This window comes from Leucoraja erinacea, chromosome 26 (assembly GCF_028641065.1).
Source record: "Leucoraja erinacea ecotype New England chromosome 26, Leri_hhj_1, whole genome shotgun sequence".
Taxonomy (NCBI): domain Eukaryota; kingdom Metazoa; phylum Chordata; class Chondrichthyes; order Rajiformes; family Rajidae; genus Leucoraja; species Leucoraja erinaceus.
The window spans coordinates 4,723,545-4,746,042 of NC_073402.1; the positions used below are offsets into that span (position 1 = coordinate 4,723,545).

At 44.1% G+C, this 22,498-nt stretch overlaps 1 long non-coding RNA gene across 1 annotated transcript in view; it reads right to left on the reverse strand.

Moving 5' to 3' along the window:
- Positions 1 to 2,983: 2,983 nt before the first annotated feature.
- Positions 2,984 to 22,498, reverse strand: part of LOC129709603 (uncharacterized) — a 59,288-nt gene continuing 39,773 nt past the window's right edge. Inside the window, exons 3-4 of the long non-coding RNA XR_008725531.1 lie at positions 20,898 to 21,306; positions 2,984 to 3,153 (exon numbers count right to left, since the gene is read on the reverse strand). This is a non-coding gene — a long non-coding RNA (uncharacterized LOC129709603). The remainder of the gene's footprint in view (positions 3,154 to 20,897; positions 21,307 to 22,498) is intronic.

Consider the following 22,498-nt stretch of genomic DNA (forward strand, 5'->3'; position numbering starts at 1 on the left):
TAAAAAATGACAAAAACACACAATCAACACAAATTTAACATCCACCACAGTGAGTTCACCAAACACCTCCTCACTGTGATGGAAGGCAAAATCTTAAAGTCTCTGTCTCTTCCCTCTTTGTTGTCCCTCTGTGCCGAGGCGATCCAGGCTCCAGATGTTGTGACCCCACCGGGTGATCGTAAGTCCCGCGGCTCAACCGTGCTCCGCGAACGGGCCGGTTCAAACTCCGCGGGTGGTCGCTGCCGCCGCCACAGCTCCAAGGCCGAGACGGGTCGCCGCTGTGTAGGAGAGTGCTAGTGTATGGGGATCGCTGGTCGACGCGGACTCGGTCAGCCGAAGGGCCTGTTTCCGCACTGAATCTCTAATTTTATAACTAAAATACATTAAACCTGATATACACACAAACCCACACACACACACACACACACACACACACTCGAATTGTGAAAGGCCTGGAGAGAAAAAATATGGAGAGGATGTTTCCACTAGTGGGAGAGTCTAGGACCTGAGGTCATAGTCTCAGAATTCAAGGACGTTCCTCTAGGAAGGAGATGTGAGGAATTTATTTAGTCAGAGGGTGGTGAATCTGTGGAATTCATTGCCTCAGAAGGCTGTGGAGGCCAAATCCATGGATATTTTTAAGGCAGAGATAGATAGATTCTTGATTGGTAAGGGTGTCTGGGGTTATGGGGAGAAGGCAGGAGAACGGGGTTAGGAGGAAGAGATAGATCAGCCATGATTGAATGGTGGAGCAGACTTGATGGGCCGGATGGCCTAATTCTTTCCCTATCACTTATGAATTTATGAACAGATGCATTTTGAGCAGAGATCACAGAGTGGTGACCAACAATGTGTTCTCTTCTGTACCTACCCTGTTGCATGTTCAGTTGATCTCAGCAAATTACACTGAGATCAATGGAAATTGGGGCCTTACTAATCTCCATCCACCCAATAATTCATTAAGGAAACAAGACTGAAAAATCGTGATTGAAAAGGACAGCATTATTATGAAATACTATTTTTTCCTGTATTTATGTTCTTAGAATTTTCGTTAAGGTCTAACCCTTGCTGTGGTTGAGATTTTTTTATTAACTCCAAGCAGGAAAGAATTGCATTGTTCAAACCTTTGACATGAAGCAAATCTCTTTGTCCCACACGTGCCAACCTAGTTTTAACAAATCATTAATTTGCCATGTAAATTATTAGTTTCAGTTACCATCTAAATCAAAGTCATTTTTTCCTGTTTCAGTCCCAACAAAATGCATCGATAAATATGTCACGGTCACGTACCTCCTAATGGTCAGCGCTTGGCCTAAGTTCACGTGTGGTGTGAAGGCCTAGGAGAAGATTTATGCTTTAATATTTGGAAGGTAGGTAAAAATAAAATGACTGGAGTTTCTGAATCATAGTGGACGTGTCACAGAAAGGAGAACAGAACTCACTCCTTAAGAATTCTCTGTGTGCTATCCCGGTGATTTCTTGACTCTCTCTATTCAGGTGCTCATGACACCACCTTGCTAACGTGACCTACTTTACATTGCATAAACGACAACCAGAAATATTCTCAGGGCACATCTGGAACTTTTGCTCTTGAGGATAACTGCATTCAAATTTGCATATAAAGTGAATACATGGCAGCATAGGGCAGAATACAGAAGGGCTGCCTGACCTGCTAAGTTACTCCAGCATTGTTGTGTCAATCTTCGGTGTGCGTGGCGTGTGTGTGTGTGTGTGTGTGTGTGTGTGTGTGTGTGTGTGTGTGTGTGTGTGTGTGTGTGTGTGTGTGTGTGTGTGTGTGTGTGTGTGTGTGTGTGTGTGTGTGTGTGTGCGTGTGTGTGTTGTGTGTGTGTGTGTGTGTGTGTGTGTGTGCGTGTGCGTGTGTGCGTGTGTGTGGTGTGTGTGTGAGTATGTGCGTTTGTGTGCGTGTGCGTGTGCGTGTGCGTGTGTGTGTGCGTGTGAGTGTTTCTTTAACAAGCAACTTTTCTACATGAGTTTTTCTTCACATTGAACAGTCAGTGTACCAGGGGAAAAGGGAAAGGACGACAGCGTTGACCTTATCATCCTCATCTGTGCTTTTATTTTGACAGGACCTGGCTGAAACTTTAGCTCTGAGTTAAGGTGAGGTGAACCCTGCAACCAGAGTGCTCTAATGATGGTGTCTCTGCAGTAAGGGAGCACAGCAGCCTGGAATAAATCCTCCCATAGTCCTAAACAGGACAAGGTCACAGTCAGGAACTGGTCTATCGCACTCAGCCAAATCCCCACTGGATAATTTCTGTTTAAACACGACATTTCCTGAAAATTGTCAAGGATATCTATGTTGGATTACAAATTAGGGCTTCTTTCACATTTAAAATAATAAAAATCTTGTATTCTTCTGACATACCTGATTAAAAACAAGTCTCTACAGAAGCAGGGGACAGAGGATTGAAATCTGCCTCAGCCAAGCACCATTTCTTACCTCCATTCAACCCAAACCATCTTGATTTATTGTTTTGTGAAATACTGTCGTGAAATATCTGTTTAGTTTAGACACAAAATGCTGTAGTAACTCAGTGGGACAGACAGTACCACTGGAGAAAAGGAATGGGTTACATGTTGTGTCAAGACCCTTCTTCAGAGTGAGAATCGCGGGGAAAAGGAATGAGAGATATAGACGGGGACATAGAGTGAAAAAGAACAAATAAATGAGAGATATGTTTATTTTATTGCCACATGTACAGAGGTACAGTGAAAAGCTTTTGTTGCGTGCTATCCAGTCAGCAAAAAAACAATACATGATTACAATTTATACTGTACAGATACATGTGAAGGAAATAACGTTTAGTCCACTGTAAAGCTGGTAAAGTCAGATCAAGGATAGGCTGAGGGACACCAATTGCAATTGTAATTAATTTATTATCCAAATATGTAAATATACAAGGAATTTGATTTTTTTGCATTGCAGATGAGGATGATAAGGTAGATTAATGCATTTCAGTCATACAAAAAAGCAACAAACTACATTAACTACATAAAAATTAAACATAGACTTAAACACTTAAACAGCCACCATAACGTCATATGAGAATTCCCAGGATCAGCGGAGACCAACAGCCATCAGTTCAATAGGTACACAAAATTGCTGGAGAAACTCAGCGGGTGCAGCAGCATCTATGGAGCAAAGGAAATAGGTGACGTTTCGGGCCGAAACCCTTCTTCAGACTGATGGGGGGTGGGGGGGGAGAAGGAAGGAAAAGGGGAGGAGGAGGAGCCCGAGGGGCAGGCGGATGGGAGGGTGGGAGGAGACAGCTAGAGGGTTAAGGAAGGGGAGGAGACAGCAAGGGCTAGCAAAATTGGGAGAATTCAATGTTAATGCCATCCGGACGCAGGCGGAATATGTCCAGCCATCAGTTCAATGCCCGGACCACACACATGCTCCTTCACCATGAGTGACCAGAGTTGTACCGACTGCTGTCACTCTCTCTGCAGTCCCTGCCCGCCCGAACAGTCAGGAAGCCGTCCACACTCGCTCTAGACTCCAGGATGTCCTCATGGAGCCATGTCCCCATAAACACTGTGATCACTGCACTAATGGCACTCCCTCTGTGTCCTCACCAGTGAAGGCAGCATGTCCATCTTATTTTTTCAGCGACCTGTGGTCGATAGTAGTTCAGGACTGCTCTCTGGTTGTGGTAGGACAATCCAGTTGCCTGATAACAACTGCAAAGAAATTAATCTGGAGGTGTGCGTTTTCACACATCTATCCTTTTTGCCTGATGGGAGAGGGGAGAAGAGGGAGTAGTCAGGGTGCGACTCATCCTTGATTATCCTGCTGGCCTTGCCGAGGCAGTGTGAGATATAAATGGAGTAAATAGATGGGTGGTTTGTTTGTGTGATGGTCTGGGCTGCGTCCACAATTCGCTGCAATTCTTGCGGTCGTGGATGGAGCTGTTCCCTAACCAAGCTGTGATGCATCCCGATAAAATGCTTTCACCAAAAAAAGAAATTGGTGCGTTTTCTGGAAAATTGGGATGAAACCAGAAAATATTCAGCAAGTCTGGCAGCAAGTAGAAGATAAAAAATAATTATTATTTCAGATTACTGTTCTTCAAGATTATAGTCGGAAAGCAGTAACTTAAAGCAGATAATCTTATCCCATTTTTTAAGAAAGGTGGGAAAGAGAAAACAGGGAATTTTACTTCGGAGTCACGTGAGTGACTACGTGAAGAGGCCGCTCAGCACGCATGCGCGGCATTGCGTTCAGCAGTGCAACAGCGGCCACATCGGGAGTCGGGCGCTCCCGCTACGGGGTGAAAGAACGGACCGTCAGGTAAGCTCTGAGGTCGGGTTTTCTTTCACAGGGAGCCTTCTGCTTTATTTCAGGCACAGAAGAAAGGCTCTTGGACAACTGTCCCCATCTCGACTACATGGAGGAGCGTTCCATCTGGGGGGTGGCAGCAACAAGGCGGTAGGACCGCTTACCGGGCGCTCCGCTATCCCCGACACCGTGCCGAGCCCAGTCCCGCTAGCGCCTGAGCAGCGGGCTGAATGTAAAGCTACCGAAGTAGCGTCCGGCCGGTGGCTTCTGACTTGTCAGGCGGGGACGTCTCTCCACCCGCATGGGGAGGGGAGACAACCGCCTGAGCCGCATGGAGCAGCTCCTGGAGCAGGAGCTCCAGCGAGATGCGCTTCGTGAGGGGCGCTCTCACAGGGCGAGTTCAGGCACTCCTTCCACAGTGTCTTGTGCACTATCCATTGCTTCCTCCTTAACCGAGGGTAGCTTTGGTGACCAGGACTGGGCTGGTCAAGAAGAGCTGGCTAAAGATGTCGGGAGTATGCAAGGGGTGCAGGAACAGGAAGAGCTGCTAGGTGTGGTGGACCGCTACGTGGCAGCCCCACGTGCAGGAGGCCGTTAAAGGCCAAACCAGCGGCCAGCATTAACCACCTCTCCAACAGGCCCCTACAGGAGAGGTGGTCAATGAGGCCTTAGAAACGTATACAGCTCCAGAGAACTGTGAGTCCCTTAAAGTGCCGGCTGTAAACAGCCAAAACTGGGGGCACGTTGGGGCAAATATTCGGAACCAGGAGCTAAAACTGCAGAGGATCCTCAGGCTCCTGACGTCAGCCATCACATCGTTTGCTCGTTCCGTGGACAAATACGGAGATGACCACAACCTTCGTAAACAAATCATAAGACCTGCCATAAAATAGTAAGATTCAACGAGAACTTACCAGTTTGAAGTTTGATTTGTATTTTATGAGGAGTTACGATGAGAGATTACGCTCAGCACGCATGCGCGGCATACTTCAAAGCAGCGGTGTGGAATCACAGATAGACACAGTTATTGAAATAAACATAGTAAAGAAAGGGAGACATCAGTTATCAGTTTGACCCATATTATTGAGGGTGGGAGCGGAGGGCACGTAATCCCTCATCGTAACACCTCATAAAATACAGATCAAACTTCAAACTGGTAAGTTTTCATTTAATCTTACTATTTTACTTCGGACGTCACGTTAGTGACTACGTGAAGACTTCAAAGCTCTGTGATTTCAAACCGTGTAACAGTTATTACTTCATTCACTGCCGAAGGCCTTGAGGGAGGAAGTGTGTTATCGTAATCAACCAATGAATCTGTTTGTAGAAAAACACAATGGTATTTTTTAACAATAACACCAAAGAAATTAAATTGCTCCCCTGGGCTTAAATTACATATTTGCAGTGTGTAAAATATTTTCTGCAAATAAAACAGGTTTTGCCAATGGATTATTATAAAATTTCTGAACGGTCTTTCCCCCGACCATCCTGCTGTAGCCAGGATGTGGTCTATAGGCACGTCCATTCTTTTAGCCGTCGACGTGGATGCTGCCCTGGTGGAATGAGATTTGTACATGTTAGTGTTTATCCAAGCAGCTTTTATGACATGCTTGAGCCATCTCGCAATGGTTTGGCTCGTCACCCGACCATAAGGTTTTTTATGACTGCCCCACAAGGCTTTTCATCTCCCTCGAATATTTTGGTTGTGTCTATGTAGGATAGTAGGTGGGTCATGGCACATAACCGTGGTTCTGGCGGGTAAGCCCGGAATTCCACGACTGGATTAGGTGTTCCTGGCCTGCTCTGTTTGATCAGTCCCTGGATAACGACAGAGATCTGATATGGAGCTGTGAGCATGCTGCCAGTCGCAATACGTGTAGTGACTGGACCCTCTGTGCAGATACAAGTGCCATCAACATGAGTGTTTTGAGCATAGATTGTTCGAGGTTGAGGGATCTGGCTGGTGGCCATCCCCTGAGGTATGTCAGGACCACACTGACATCCCATATATGGCTGTACCTTGGTCTAGGGGGTTAGAGTTGTAAATACCCTTCATTAGTTTGACCACCAGCGGGTGGAACCCCATGGCCTGTTGTCCTGGAGCTGGTTTTAAATAGACAGGCAGGGCACTTCTAGCTGTGTTGGTGGCTCTGTAGCTGAGTCCTTCATCGTGGTGAAGGTTCGCCAGGAATTCCAGTACGTTGGTAACTGTAGCGGTTTAGTAGGTGGTCGCTGTATCCAAGCAGTACTTCTCCCATTGTTTGATGCTGGACAAGTACTGTTTTTTAGTGGATGTTCGGAGGGATGCTGACATGGTGTCGATGGTTTATTCTGATAATCCCAGTCCCAGAAATGGTTTGTGCAGAATCTGCAACCCAAAAGTTTGATTTTTTCATGGCACGGGTGGCTTGTGCCCGACACTGGGTGTTAATAACTCTGGGTCACTGAGGAATACCATCGGAGTTTCAACAACCATCTTACTATTTTACTTCGGAGTCACATGAGTGACTACGTGAAGATTTCAAAGCTCTGTGATTTCATGCTGTGGAAACGAGTCCATGCATCACATCTGCCTTAATGACTGTAGGAGGAATTGTGTCTACATATTTTAGACATGAATCCGACATTGAAATCCATGAATTGATTAACACAAATTATAGCCCCTATTTATGGGGTAATTAAATTACAGAACTTAAATTGTTTCTGCAAATGTTCCAGGTTTAATGACTGGTTTATGATAAAAATAGTTGGAATGTTTTTCCCCTGACCATCCTGCTGCCTTGTGGATTTGGTCCATTGGTACATCCAACTGCATAGCTGCCGATGTAGCTGCAGCCCTGGTGGAATGAGATTTAAAAATATTAGTATCCATCCTAGCCTGTATTAGAACCTGTTTCAGCCATCTTGAGATGGTCTGGCCCATCACTCTTTTGTGTGGTTGCTTATGGCTGACTAAAAGTGCCTTCTCATTGCCTCTGATGATTTTCATGTTCTCCATGTATAACGACAAATGTCCTACTATACAGAGACGATCATCTGTTGGGTAAGACCTAAATTCTAAATTGAGGCCTGCTGACCCCTGTCTGTTCTGCTTTACTAATTCATAAATATGAAGCGTAATATTTTCAGATGAAGAAGTTATTTGTACAGTCTTAATTTATGTAATGACTGTACCCTTTGTGCCGTGACCAATGCCATTAGCATGACTGTTTTCAGTGTCAGTCTACATAGGGACAGAGCTGTTGCTGGAGACCAATTCCTGAGCATCGTCAGGACAATACTCACATCCCATATTTGGGAGTTCCTGGTTCTTGGGGGATTGGTATTAAAAATTCCCCTCATAAGTTTTGTTACCAGTGGGTGAGTCCCAGCAGAGTGACACTCTGTTCCTTGTCACAGATAAGTTGATAGGGCACTTCTGGCGCAGTTGATGGCACTATAACTGAGCCCCTCGTCATAATGGAGGCCTGCTAGGTATTCCAGAACAGACGGGGTGTCCATATCTCTGTAGGTGATGCTGTTTTTGTGACAATACATCTTCCACTTCCTGATATAGACCAGATACTGTTTTTTGGTGGACTGTCTGTGGCCCGCTGAAATCATGTTCACTGTTCAGTCCGTCAGTCCCGGCTGTAGTAGTGGTATTTTTAAACTATACAAATTAATAAATTCAAATAGTTATGGCATGGGTGGCTATCCCTTGTTACGGGATGAACCAATAAGTCTGGTCTATTCGGGATGGTGATACATGGTTCTAATACCATGTTCAGAATCACTGGGAACCATGGTTGAGTAGGCCAATCGGGTACTACCAAAATACCAGACGCAGAGTCTTGCTGTATTTTCCTTAATACCCGACTGATGAGGCAGAAAGGAGGGAATGCATGAATAAAATTCCCCCCCCCCCCCCCCCCCCCACCCCCCACCCCCCCCCCCCATGCAGCGAAAATGCATCTGTCGCCACTGCCCCAGGGCCTGGCTCCCACGAAACATAGTTTGATAACTGGTGATTAAGCCTGGATGCGAATAGATCGATATCTGGTGTTCCATATCGTGCTGTAATATCAGCAAATACTTTTCATTCAACATCCATTCGGTGTTTTCATTAAATTTGCGTGACCTGGTGTCTGCCACTAAATTTAGTTTACCTGGTAGGTAAGTAGCTGATATCCAAATAGCTCTCTGGATACACCACTGCCAAATTGTATTAGCCAGATTGTCACATGATGTTGATTTGTTTCCACCCATGTGGTTGATATATGCTACCACGGTGGTATTGTCAATCTGTAGTCTAACATGCTGGTGATATGACCCAGTACAATATGACTTTAGGCCATAGAATGCACCCAACATTTCCAGGTAGTTTATGCCCAGTGTTAGTAATAATGATGCCTCCTGAGCAGTCCATCTACCTCCACAGCTAGAGATGGAGTTGGTGGCTCCCCACCCAAGTGCACTGGCATCAGTTTGTAGCACCATAGAAGGGTTGTTAATAATGATTGGATTGAAACAAAGCCAAATGTTATCTATCCACCATTTAAGTTCCATTATAGCTTTGATTGGTAGCTTCATTGGTCTGTCAAAATGACCAGCATTGATTTTGAGTGCTTGTATTTTTGCTCTCTGTAAATTTTGTTAATGTAAAGGTCCAAATTGTGTGGCTGGAAAAGCAGCCACCATTTTGCCAATTACTTTTGCTACCAATCTGATAGATGGTTATTGCAAGCCTCTATTAAGTCCATAGCCTTTCCCTTTGGCAAAGTCACCGACATGTGAATTGAGTCAATGGTGAACCCCAAATAGTCCATAGTAGTGGAAGGCGTTAATTTAGATTTAACTGGATGGATAATAAACCCCAGTTTTTCAAATAACTGTTTTGTGGCTGTTACAGTTTGTTTGGCCAATTCCAAAGTTTTGCCCACAATAAGTATGTCATCTAGATATGCCATGACCATGTGTTTTCATTTCCGTAGAAACGCTAGGGCTGGTTTCAAAATTTTAGTGAACAGCCTGGCGGCTGATGTTAACCCATTTGGCAACGCTCTATACTGCCACTGCTGTCCCATCCAGTTGAATTTTAAGTAACATCTGTGGTCACCTCGTATAGGCACTGAATAGTAAGCATTTTTTAATCGATGCTAGCCATGAAATAACCTTTGGAAATCAATTGTTTAGCAGTAACAAAGGTTTCCATTTTAAAATGAATATATTGTACAAATGTATTCAATTTGGTCAGATCTATGATGATGCGACAACCACCATCTTTTTTTGTTTTTGGTAAAGGTATTGGACACGAATTCTAGCGGTTCGTGTTGAGATTTTTCAATTACCCCTTTTGCGTAAAGCCGCACCAGTTCAGCATGCGCTTCTGATTTTTCTTTACTGGAAAGTACGAACATTCGGTTCGGTATATGTTGAACTAGAGGGCTGTACTTGTGTATAAATTCTATTGTATATCCCTGGATACTGCTTAAAATACAAGTAGCGGTAGTTAACATACTCCATGCATCCAGAGAGGAGAGTAATCTCCCCTCCAACCTCCATGCTCCCTGTAATTTGTCGGGGACCAGACCCACCTACCTCCATAGTTACCAGTGGCAGGTTTACTTCTTTTTGTAAATACTTTGTTGATGTTGAGGCGTCGGTGTCTGGGTTTGTGGTTTGGTTGATGTTGGAGGTTTGCGTATCTTCCAAGAAGGCCGGCCTGGGCCATAGCCTAAGAAAGACTCATGTTTTGTGTACCGTACCTTCGAGCTTTCACCAGTCGGTCTTGTTCTACTGGTGGGTGCGTAAGGGTGCTGTCTTTAGCCGTATGTTGCAAAGCAGTGCCAGTGCATCCTGTTGGTCCTGCGACATGTCCTTCTCATCCACTGTGCGGGTGACAGCTGTTATCCCCACTGTTTAGGAGTTTCCATATACAATTATTTATTACAGGAACATTCAGGGATATATAGTTACCCGGTGTCAGATGTCGTCCAGGTTTTGGCCAGTCTGGTCTGGCTGTATGAAGTTGGACACCATGTCCAGTAGATTTTCACGTTCCTGCACCCCCTGCACACTTGATTTCTCTTCTGCAAACCCCTCTTCAGGATCAGCACAGAACTGACCCCCAGTACTACCTCTGACGAGGGAGATGCACTGTGCAGCCCTACAAGAGGTGCTGCTGTGGGTTTTACATAGAGCCCACAGTGACTCGACTCCATCTCCCGGAGCCTGTCACGTTGGAGCAAATGCTCCACACACCGCTCCATCCGGCTCCAGCGCTCACGGTCGCTGGCCGCCCGCGGCGGCTCAAAGTCGGACTCATCTGAGTCCATGACTTTGTTGGTTTTTTGTTTTGCCTTACCGCCCGGCCGCGGAGTGGATCTGGCTGGTGCGGAGGCGACATCGGGCACAGCTGTTCCCATTATAGGTGATTCAAGTGCCGCTGGCCGCTGCTGGCCCACCAGCTTTGTCGCAGCCCTCGTTGGTTTCATCGACTTTTCCATGCTCCCTACCTGTAATCAGCATGGGAAAACACAAAAAGACCGCAGCTCTTACATGCAGGTCCAGGTTTAAATTGTCGCTACAGGGGAACGTCGTTCCACCCCGCCTCCTGCCATTTACGACTTGTCAAAGTCGACGGCCCCATCTGAATAGTCTCCCGCCCAGCCGTGGTGTTCTGGCCGGCGCGGGACCAAAAGTCGGCACAGCTGATCCCACTTACGGGGCTTGTGCCTTCAGCTGCTGCTGGCTCCCGCAACTTCGCGATCCTCCCCAGCCAGCTTTACTCGCAGCAGTTGTGGACACTATTTTGTCCAGTTTCCCTGCCCCCCTGTGTAAAAACAGCGCGGGGACAAAAACTACCGCAGAGTAAATCACTTACCTGCAGGTCGCGGTTTCAAACTTACCGCTGCGGGGGAACGGTCCACCCCGCCTGTCGTTTTGCAAGCGTGAAAGCGAAATGACATGCATGTGTCCTGGCGGGGTTCTTCACGTAGTCACTCATGTGACTCCGAAGTAAAATCGGTATCATGCGACAAGTTGGTCAACACAATTTGGCAATGGTGTGTCCAAAGACATATTTGGTTATCAGCAACTTACCTGCCAGGTAAGCTAAATACAGTGGCAGACACCAGGTCACGTAAATTTAATGACAACATCGAAAGGATGTTAAACCCCCAAAAATTTGCAAAAGTTATCAAGCAATATGGCACGCCAGATATCGATTTATTTGCATCAAGGCTAAATCACCAGGTACCTATGTATGTCGCTAGGGAACCAGACCTGAGGCAGCAGCGGTAGATGCGTTCGCGCTGGATTGGGGAAATTCTTCTTCTATGCATTTCCTCCCTTCTGCCTCATCAGTCGGGGACTGCGCACAATACAAATGGACTCTGCTTCAGGTATTTTGATAGCATCCAACTGACCATGGTTCCCAATACTCCATGACATGGTTGTTGAAACTCCGATGGTATTCCACAGTGACCCAGAGTTATTAACACCCAGTGTAACACAAGCCACCCGTGCCATGAAAAAATCAAGCCCCTGGGTTGCAGATTCTGCACAAACCACTTCTGGGACTGGGATTATCAGAACAAACCATCAATACCATGTCAGCATCCCTCCGAACATCCACTAAAAAACAGCACTTGTCCAGCATCAAAAAATGGGAGAAGTACTGCTTGGATACAGGGACCACCTACTCAACCGCTACAGTTACCAACGTACTGAAATTCCTGGTGAACCTTCACCACGATGAAGGACTCAGCTACAGAGCCATCAACACAGCTAGAAGTGCCCTGCCTGTCTATTTAAAACCAGCTCCAGGAAAACAGGCCATGGAGTCCCACCCGCTGGTGGTCAAACTAATGAAGGGTATTTACAACTCTAACCCCCTAGTACAGCCATATATGGGATGTCAGTGTGGTCCTGACATACCTCAGGGGATGGCCACCAGCCAGATCCCTCAACCTCGAACAATCTATGCTCTAAACACTCATGTTGATGGCACTTGTATCTGCATAGAGGGTCCAGTCACTACACCTATTGCGACTGGACAGCATGCTCACAGCTCCAGACCAGATCTCTGTCATTATCCAGGGACTGATGAAACAGAGCAGACCAGGAACACCTAATCCAGTCGTGGAATTCCGGGCTTACTCGCCAGAACCACGGTTATGTGCCATGACCCACCTACTGTCCTACATAGACCCAACCAAAAATATTTGAGGGAGATGAAAAGCCTTGTGGGCCAGTCATAAAAAACCTTATGGTTGGGTGATGAGCCAAAACATTTCGAGATTGTTCAAGCAGGTGCTAAAAGCTGCTTGGATAAACACTAACATGTCCAAATCTCACTCCACCAGGGCAGCATCCACGTCGACGGCCAAAAGAATGGACGTGCCTATAGACCACATCCTGTCTACAGCAGGATGGTCGGGGGAAAGACCGTTCAGAATTTTTATAATAAGCCGTTGGCAAAACCTGCTTTATTTGCAGAAATTTTTTTACAGGCTGCAAATATTTAATTTAAGCCTGGGGGAGCAATTTAATTTCTTTGTTGTTATTGTTAAAAAATACCATTGTGTTTTTCTACAAACAGATTCATTGGTTGATTACGATAACACACTTCCTCCCTCAAGGCCTTCGGCAGTGAATGAAGTAATAACTGTTACACGGTTTGAAATCACAGAGCTTTGAAGTCTTCACGTAGTCACTAACGTGACGTCGAAGTAAAATAGTAAGATTAAACGAGAACTTACCAGTTTGAAGTTTGATCTGTATTTTATGAGGAGGAATTACGATGAGGGATTACGTGCCCTCCGCTCCCACCCTCAATAATATGGGTCAAACTGATAACTGATGTCTCCCTTTCTTTACTATGTTTATTTCAATAACTGTGTCTATCTGTGATAGCTTTGAAGTGTAGCGCGCATGCGTGCTGAGCGGGCTCTTCACGTAATCCCTCATCGTAACTCCTCTTAAAATACAGATCAAACTTCAAACTGGTAAGTTCTTGTTTAATCTTACTATTATAGACCAGTTAGCCTGGCATCGGTGGTGGGGAAGGTGCTGGAGTCAATTTTAAAAGATGAGACAGCCGAACATTTGGATAGCATTAACAAGATCGGTGCGAGTCAGCATGGATTTACGAAGGGGAAATCATGCTTGACTAATCTTCTGGAATTTTTTGAAGATGTAACTAGGAAAATAGACAAGGGAGAGCCAGTGGATACCTGGACTTTCAGAAAGCATTTGATATGGTCCCACGTAGGAGATTAGTGGGCAAAATTAGGGCACATGGTATTGGGGGTGGAGTGCTGACATGGATAGAGAAGTGGTTGGCAGACAGGAAACATAGAGTAGTGATTAACGGGTCCCTTTCAGAATGGCAGGCAGTGACTAGTGGGGTACCACAAGGCTTGGAGCTGGGATCGCAGCTATTTACAATATACATCAATGATTTGGATGATGGGATTGAAAGTAACATTAGCAAATTTGCAGATGACACAAAGCTGGGTGGCAGTGTGAACTGTGAGTAGGATGCTATGAGAATGCAGGGTGACTTGGATAGGTTGGGGTAGTGGGCAGATGCATGGCAGATGAAGTTTAATGCGGATAAATGTGATGTTATCCACTTTGGTAGCAAAACCAGGAAGGCAGATTACTATCTAAAAGGCGTCAAGTTGGGAAAAGGGGAAGTACAATGTGATCTGGGGGTCCTTGTACATCAGTCTATGAAAGTAAGCATGCAAGTACAGCAGGCAGTGAAGAAAGCGTATGTCATGTTGGCCTTTATAACAGAGAAATCAAATATAGGAGCAAAGAGGTCCATCTGCAGTTGTACAGAGCCCTAGTGAGACCACACCTGGAGTATTGTGTGCAGTTTTGGTCCCCTAATTTGAGGAAGGATATTCTTGTTATTGAGGTATCTCATTGAAACATATAAGATTGTTAAGGGGTTGGACACGCTAGAGGCAGGAAACATGTTCCCGATGTTGGGGGAGTCCAGAACCAGGGGGCACAGTTTAAAGAATAAGGAGTAAGTCATTTAGAACGGAGATGAGGAAACACTTTTTCTCACAGAGTGGTGAATCTGTGGAATTCTCTGCCTCAGAGGGCGGTGGAGGCAGGTTCCCTGGATGCTTTCAAGAGAGAGCTAGATAGGTCTCTTAAAAATAGCAGAATCAGGAGATATGGGGAGAAGGCAGGAACGGGAACTGATGGGGGATGATCTGCCATGATCACATTGAATGGTGGTGCTGGCTTGAAGGGCCGAATGGCCTTCTCCTGCACCTATTGTCTATTGTCTATTGTCTATTGTCTATTGTCTGTTTGCTCTGTCTCCACAGATTATCACTTGATTATTTTTAGTATTCTTTCTTTTTTTATTTTGGTGAAATGAATTGAATTGGAAAGCGTAAAACATGGTAGTATTTTATTTTCAAAGTGAAGAGGGTTATACATATTTAATAGTAGAGCCATCTAGGCCAGCGTTTTAGTTTGATAAACTCTACTCCCTTGAGTTTAGAAGATGTTTGAAGGATTTGAAAATGCATATTATAACTGAGATTGGCAGTCATAATGGTGATGAATTCATGTTAGAATCTTAATTCACTTTAGAGTCTTATAGCCATTCTGAAGCAGTTTCAAGGGCCACCTTTGACGAAAATTAAGTGATTTTGAAATTTGTTTTAGAGATACAGCACGGAAACAGGCCCTTCTGCCCACCGAGTCTATGCCGACCAGCGATCCCTGCACATTTACACTATTCTAAACACACTAGGGACAATATATAATTATACCCCGTCAATTAACCTACAAACCTGTACGTCTTTGGAGTGTGGAAGGAAACTGAAGATCCCGGAGAAAACCCACGCAGGCCAGGGGGAGAATGTGCAAACAGCACCTGTATTCAGGATTGAACCTGGGTCTCTGGCACTGCAAGGCAGCAACTCAACCGCTGCGCCACCGTGCCGTGATACTGGACCCCAGCGAGAAAGGTCAGAGTACCTTTGCTGAGTCAATCTGAAGTGTAAAGAAATTTGGAAGGGCAAAAACACATCATCAATTTCCAATGAGAAAATACAAAAAATAAAATAAAAAGGCCAATGAACTGTCCAACTTCCATCTCAATGGATAGTTTTTGATGCAGAATGAATGTAAGGGATGTTTCAGTTGCACAGAACTATAGTCAAACTACCTGAGCATGGGGTCCAACTTTAATGATGAGCCTCATGAGAGCATATTAGCCCCTGAATGATATCAACGCTTAGAAGATTACATGTTGAGAATAATTTCATTGGGTTATATTCTACTGAGTACAGATGATTCAAACAAGTTGGTTAATATATTGAATTCGTGTTATAGGGGGTAGAGATGAGTTCCAATCAAACCATGGGGGCTGGGAAATTAAAATTCAGCTAATCAACTGCTATGGGGAGTTGCCAGAAGAACCCACCTGGTTCACTGACGTATTCCAGGGATGGAAATCTGAAGAAAGGTCTCGACCCGAAATGTCACCCATTTTATTCTCTCCAGATATGCTGCCTGTCCCGCTGAATTACTCCAGTATTTTGTGTCTATCTAAGGAAATTACTTGGTTACCCAATATATAGGCTATGAATCCAAATCCATATGATTTATTTCTAAATGTATGTGAAAGTACAACAAGTTAAAACTATACAGATGGGAGAGCTTTCACATTATTGATGGAATTTGCAGGGAATGGATTGAAGTTCACTATGATTGCAATCTTGGAGCAGAGATGTTATTCTGTGGGTAGGAAGGAATTACAGATGCTGGGTTAAATCAAAGGTAGACACAAAATGCTGGAGTAGCTCAGCGGGACAAGCAGCATCTCTGGAGAGAAGGAATGGGTGACGTTTCAGGTCGAGACCCTACTTCAGACTGTTATCCTGTGGGACTTTGTACAAGATGTGACTCCCAGGATTTCTGTTTCTGCTACGATGGGGTGGGCTACAAAGACATATGTAGGAAGGAACTGGTTTACACCGAAGACAGACACAAAAATGCTGCAGTTACTCAGCGGGACAGACAGCATCTCTGGAGAGAAGGAATGGGGTCTGAAGAAGGGTCTCGATCCCAAAACGTCATCCATTCCTTCTCTCTAGAGATGCTGCCTGTCCCATTGAGTTACTCCAGCTTTTTGTGTTTCACAAAGACATTTTTATAGTAGCTGTGAACCATATAACCATATAACCATATAACAATTACAGCACGGAAACAGGCCATCTTGGCCCTTCTAGTCTGTGCCAAACACTTATTCTCCCCTAATCCCATCTACCTGCACTCAGATCATAACCCTCCATTCCTTTCCCGTTCATATAACTATCCAATTTATTTTTAAATGATAAAATTGAACCTGCACCCACCACCTCCACTGGAAGCTCATTCCACACAGAATTGTGGACCATACAAAATTGTACACCATACTCCAGAATTGGCCTCACCAATGCCTTGTACAATTTTAACATTACATCCCAACTTCTATACTCAATGCACTGATTTATAAAGGCCAGCACACCAAAAGCTTTTTTTACCACCCTGTCTACATGAGATTCCACCTTCAGGGAACTATGCACAGTTATTCCTAGATCCCTCTGTTCAACTGCATTCCTCAATTCGCTACCATTTACCATGTAGGTCCTATTTTGATTTGTCCTGCCAAGATGTAGCACCTCACACTTATCAGCATTAAACTTCTTCTGCCATCTTTCAGCCCACTCTTCCAAATGGCCTAAATCTCTCTGTAGACTTTGAAAATCTACTTCATTATCCACAACCCCACCTATCTTAGTATCATCTGCATACTTACTAATCCAATTTACCACACCATCATCCAGATCATTGATGTACATGACAAACAACAGTGGACCCAACACAGATCCCTGTGGCATCCCACTCGTCACTGGCCTCCAACCTGACAAACAACCATCCACCATTACTCTCTGGCATCTCCCATTCAGCCACTGTTGAATCCACCTTGCTACTCCACCATTAATACCCAACAATTGAACCTTCTTAACCAACCTTCCATGAGGAACCTTGTCAAAGGCCTTACTGAAGTCCATATATACAACATCCACTGCTTTACCCTCATCAATTTCCTGAGTAGCCCCTTCAAAAAATTCAAGAAGATTAGTCAAACATGACCTTCCAGGCACAAATCCATGTTGACTGTTCCTAATCGGACCCTGTTTATCCAGATGCTTATATATATTATCTCTAAGCATCCTTTCCATTAATTTGCCCACCTCTGATGTCAAACTAACAGTTTGATAAACAATGAGGTGTTAGTTAGCTGCACAGCAATTTATCCATGTGACTTATCCTGGGCAGCTGTATTCAAAAGGCCTCAGCCTTTCTTATATGGATAGGGAAGGCTTGTTTATCTGCAGTGCCTGTTCTGTAAAGGTGTCTGAGTCTCTTTGTCTGTAACTAGCTTTCACTTAGCCCACAGTTAATAATTGCCTGTTTCCTTTATCATCGTTACTTTTCTGCATGTTTTTCATTCATTTGTCTATATATCTATATCACCATCTCTATCTCTCGTTTCCCTTATCCCCCCGACTCTCAGTCTGAAGAAGGGTCTCGTCACGTAATGTCACCTTTTCCCTTTTTCTCCGACGGCCCTCCTCACTCTCTTCTCATAGGTAGTGGATCAAACACTGTGATCATTTTACTGTACATCGATCTTTGTGGGTCATTGGCTGAAAGTTGGGTCGCTTTGCTGGACAGAGTTTTATCAATTGGAATTTTGACAGATTACTGAGAATGATAGATATTGAGTTATATTTGCTCAGACCTGGCATAAGATAATCTGAACACAAAAATATTTCACTCAACATGTTCTCTCCTCTTGACAGCTGACACATGATGTGTTTTATTTTTCATAACTTCCTACGGAGATTAAGCTAGCGCAGGGGAAACCTTAAGAATACTTGAGTTTCCTCCATCCCTCCACAATATTGGACAGAAACTATAAGATGTGAATCTAACTTTCTCCAGAACCCACCAGTATAATTATGACCAAAGGCATTCTATCTGCCACAGTGCTACAGTTCTAATGAGATGAATTAAAAGATGGACTGGATATTTGAAACATTTTGCCTGTGGTGTGCTGCACAGGAATTGGCACCTTATTTTTAAACTAGTCCTTGAAAGATTGAACCCGCTTGCCACAATAACTCTCTGGAGACTTCATCAATGGTTCCCTGAAGAGATAACATGATTTAGGGAAAGGAGCAGCTTGTCTATCAAGCTGGTTCTGCAATGTACTGTTATAATGTACTGTCCTGTTCATCAAAATCACACCCACCAACTTCAACAGGCTCCGATAAGACATGTTATGGCTCTATTGGGAGCATTCACTCTGAACCAGAAGCTCACTCCATCTACACCATGCTGCCATGGGAAAGCAACCAACTTAATCAAAGACTTGTCTCACCCCAATCATTCCTTCTTCATCCGGCTCCCGAATGGCAGAAGGTGCAGAAGCTCGAGAAAGTCCACCAGCAGACTCAGGAACAGCTTCTTCCCCTCTGTTACAAGGCTTTTGAACGGTCCTTCTAACAGCTAGTCCAATTCACTTCTACCCCATTGTGGATATTGGACTTTGTCTATGGAACTGGTGTACTACAATTGTGCATCAATGCTGAGAACTATATTCTGCACTCTGTATCTTCCCCTTTGCTCCACCTATTGTACATGAGTTTGCCTTGATTGTTTTCATGCTTGGTATATCTGATCAGTTTGGTTAGTGTGCCTCTGTACACACACGTCAGTACTTTGGTACTTTATACTTTAGAGACACTGTGCGGAAACAGGCCTTCTGGCTCACTTTGGAGTGTGGCAGGAAGCCGGAGCACCCAGAGAAAACCCACACAGTTTCAGGAAGAATGTAAAAACGTTAATATACAGACTATCAAGATCGAACCTGAGTCTCTAGTGCTGTAAGGCTGCAACCATATCACTGCTCTACTGTGACACCCTTGACAACAAGAACCTAAATCTAAACCTAAACCTTAATACCAAAAATGAAATGAAATGAAAATGAAATGATTCAATTTATTGTCATTGTCAGTGTACAGTACAGAGACAACGAAATGCATTTTTAGCATCTCCCTTGAAAGGGAGACACAGGGCGTCGCGGTGTGCCCGCGCCTGCCGCCGTACATTCCATTACAGGCAAAGGTGGGTGAAGTGTCTTGCCCAAGGACACAACGACAGTATGCACTCCAAGCGGGATTTGAACCGGCTACCTTCCTTCCGGTCGCCAGCCGAACTCTTAGCCCATTGTGCTATCTGTCGCCTCGAAATGAGTATAAAAATCTACATAGATATTCCGAGTGTAGTACTTAGGGAGCGTTATGCTGTTTAAAGTGGCACCTGTCCAATTGATGGATTAAGTCAAAGCCTTATCAGCTTCATAGCCTTTTTTGTTCCTTATAGGGACTTTATTCAGTAATTGCAATTTACAGTGTACCAGAAGTATGAAGACTTTCCATTGTCACATTTCATTAGACAACCATTATAATACAATAGTGGCATCTTTATCTACAATATGCTCGAACCTCCCGCAGCGACCAACGTTCATGGAAGGCCTCCAGAGTCCCCGTGGTGTGTTTCCACTCCAGGGGCCCATGAGCACGGAAATACAGTATGCCTGGAAGAGGGGCAGGCAGCGGACTCTGGTGTGATCATCGACTGCCCACTGCCTGGACCCGCGAATAGCCATCTTGGCCAGGCCTAGGAGCAAACCGATCCCATCCTCCAGATCGACCCTGCCCACTCCCGGCCTTGTGGCCAAATACCAAAATAGTGGGGCTAAAACGCAACCAAAACTTGAGGAGCAGCCCCTTCAGATACTCGTACAGAGCTCCATAGCCTTGTGAGTGAAAGACAACATGTGGACTGCTTTGAAGAAGAGCATAGAAGAGGTAGTTCCATTGACCTAACAATTATTTATCACTCAACCAATACCCCTGAATCCAGTCTGGAGGGTCTCAATCCAAAACGTCACCCATTCCTTCTCTCCAGAAATGCTGCCTGACCCACTGAGTTACTCCGGCATTTTCGTCTATCTTCGGTTTAAACCAGCATCTGCAGTTCCTTCCTGCACTGAAAGAATAACAGATAATCCTGTTCATTGTGGTATCACTGTCTCTGGGACCTGACTGTGCACAAATTGTCTCCCTCATTCCATCCACTGAAGCAATATCTACATTTCTAAAATTACTTGATCAACTCGGGAGTGAACGGAGATTATGAAAGCCATTAGTGAAATGAGAGAAGATTTATAAAAAATGTCACAGATTTAATAAAAACCATAGGGCACTTCGCAGAAACTAAAAACACTGGACAAAATCTGCTCCACCATCTGAAGATATTCAGCATGATTTTCCGGAGAACACGATAATCAGGAGACAGTTTGGCCCAAACTCAATCGAACAGCTTAGTTTAGAGATACAGCACAGAATCAGGCACTTTGGACCACCGAGTCCACACCGACCAGTGATCCCCGCACATTAACACCATCCTATACCCTCTAGGGACAATTTTACATTTATATAAAGCCAATTAACTTACAAACCTGTACGTCTTTAGAGTATGGGAGGAAACTGAAGATTTCGGAGAAAACCCTCGCAGGTCAAGGAGAGAAAGTACAAACTCCGTACAGACACCACCTGTAGTCAGGATCGAACCAGGGTCTCTGACGCTGTAAAGCAGCAATTCTACCGGTGCGCCACCGTGCCGCCCTTTATATTGTGATTCCAATTACAGAAAGAAACTCCAGTTCCTTTTGCTCAATGACTTGGGCATTTGATCACAAATTTCGTTTTTTCATCCATATTGTGTCTGGAAGGAAAAATAAAATAATTGTCATCTCCGACCTTGTGTTTGCTTTGGTGTTGTTTCATTTCCCTATCTGGAAATCGTAGAAAGTCTGTCTTTTCTTGATATTCAATTATTTGATCTTTAAGGCCATCGGTCACGGCTATCTGTGAAGTCAAAGATAAATGCAATTCAGAACATGAATCCTATTTTAGATCAAAATCCGAAGGGCACGGCATAAATGAGAACAACAGCAATGAAACCCTTCATGGAGCTGCCTTATCCAAAATGACATTGCTTTCACCATTTAAATAAAAGCTTGGGAACTCTAGTACAGAAAGACCTGGGAAAAAATAGTTAATATTAATTCTTTTTTCTTCGCATTGTTTTTTTCAACAATTGCAAAATGTGACATCTGGTGTGTGAGAGACATGTTAAACACAAGGCTTTGTGTGTGGGTGGCATATATTTCCCGTCTTATCCTGATTTACACAATCTACTTCTGCCCCTGATTCATCTTATTTATGTTTCACATATTCATGAAGATAAGCTTTTACAGGTTAAGTTTCTTTGTGTTCAACTTGCTCGTAGTTTTGTGTTTCTACAACTGCGTTGAGTGCAGTACAAATTATATTACTGAATAGCATTTAAATGGTGTTTTTTAACGTTAAAAATAAAAAAACTCTAGAGACAAATCAATTCATAAAGCACTTGAATATGATTTTATTTTAATGAAAAACAAAATCGATAGATCTATTAAAAAAATAGATCAAATCAATTCAATAAATTCCAATCAATAGATCTCAAATCAATTCATAAAGTTTACTAACCCCTGGAAGACGTGTGCCATTGATTGAGATCCAGTTCTAAAATTATTGAAGCTTAGAACGTTATCTAACCCAAAGAGACCACATTTCAGGTTTCTGTCTCAAATTTGAGACACTTGTATTTGTCTCTTTGTTCCAACTGCTGTACTTGTGTGTATGGCTTAATTGGATAGCATGCAAACAAAAGCTTTTCACTGTACCTTGGTACACGTGACAATAATAAACGAATAACAAACTCATTTTGGCTGAGGTAAAAATTGAAAAAGTCATTTTGGGTTCCAGTACACAGAAAAGGCTGATTAAGAAAATTGGTAGTAAGGGATTGCAAATGCTGGTTTAGGCCAAAAATAGACACAAAGTGCTGGAGAAACACAGCGGGCCAGGCAGCATTTCTGGTATAAAGGGATGGGTGACGTTTCAGGGCGGAACCCTTCTTCAGACTAGATAGGGGTTCCAAACTAAAGACGTCACCTGTCCATTTGCTCCAGAGATGCGACCTGACCCGCTGAGTTACTCCAGCACTTTGTGTCTA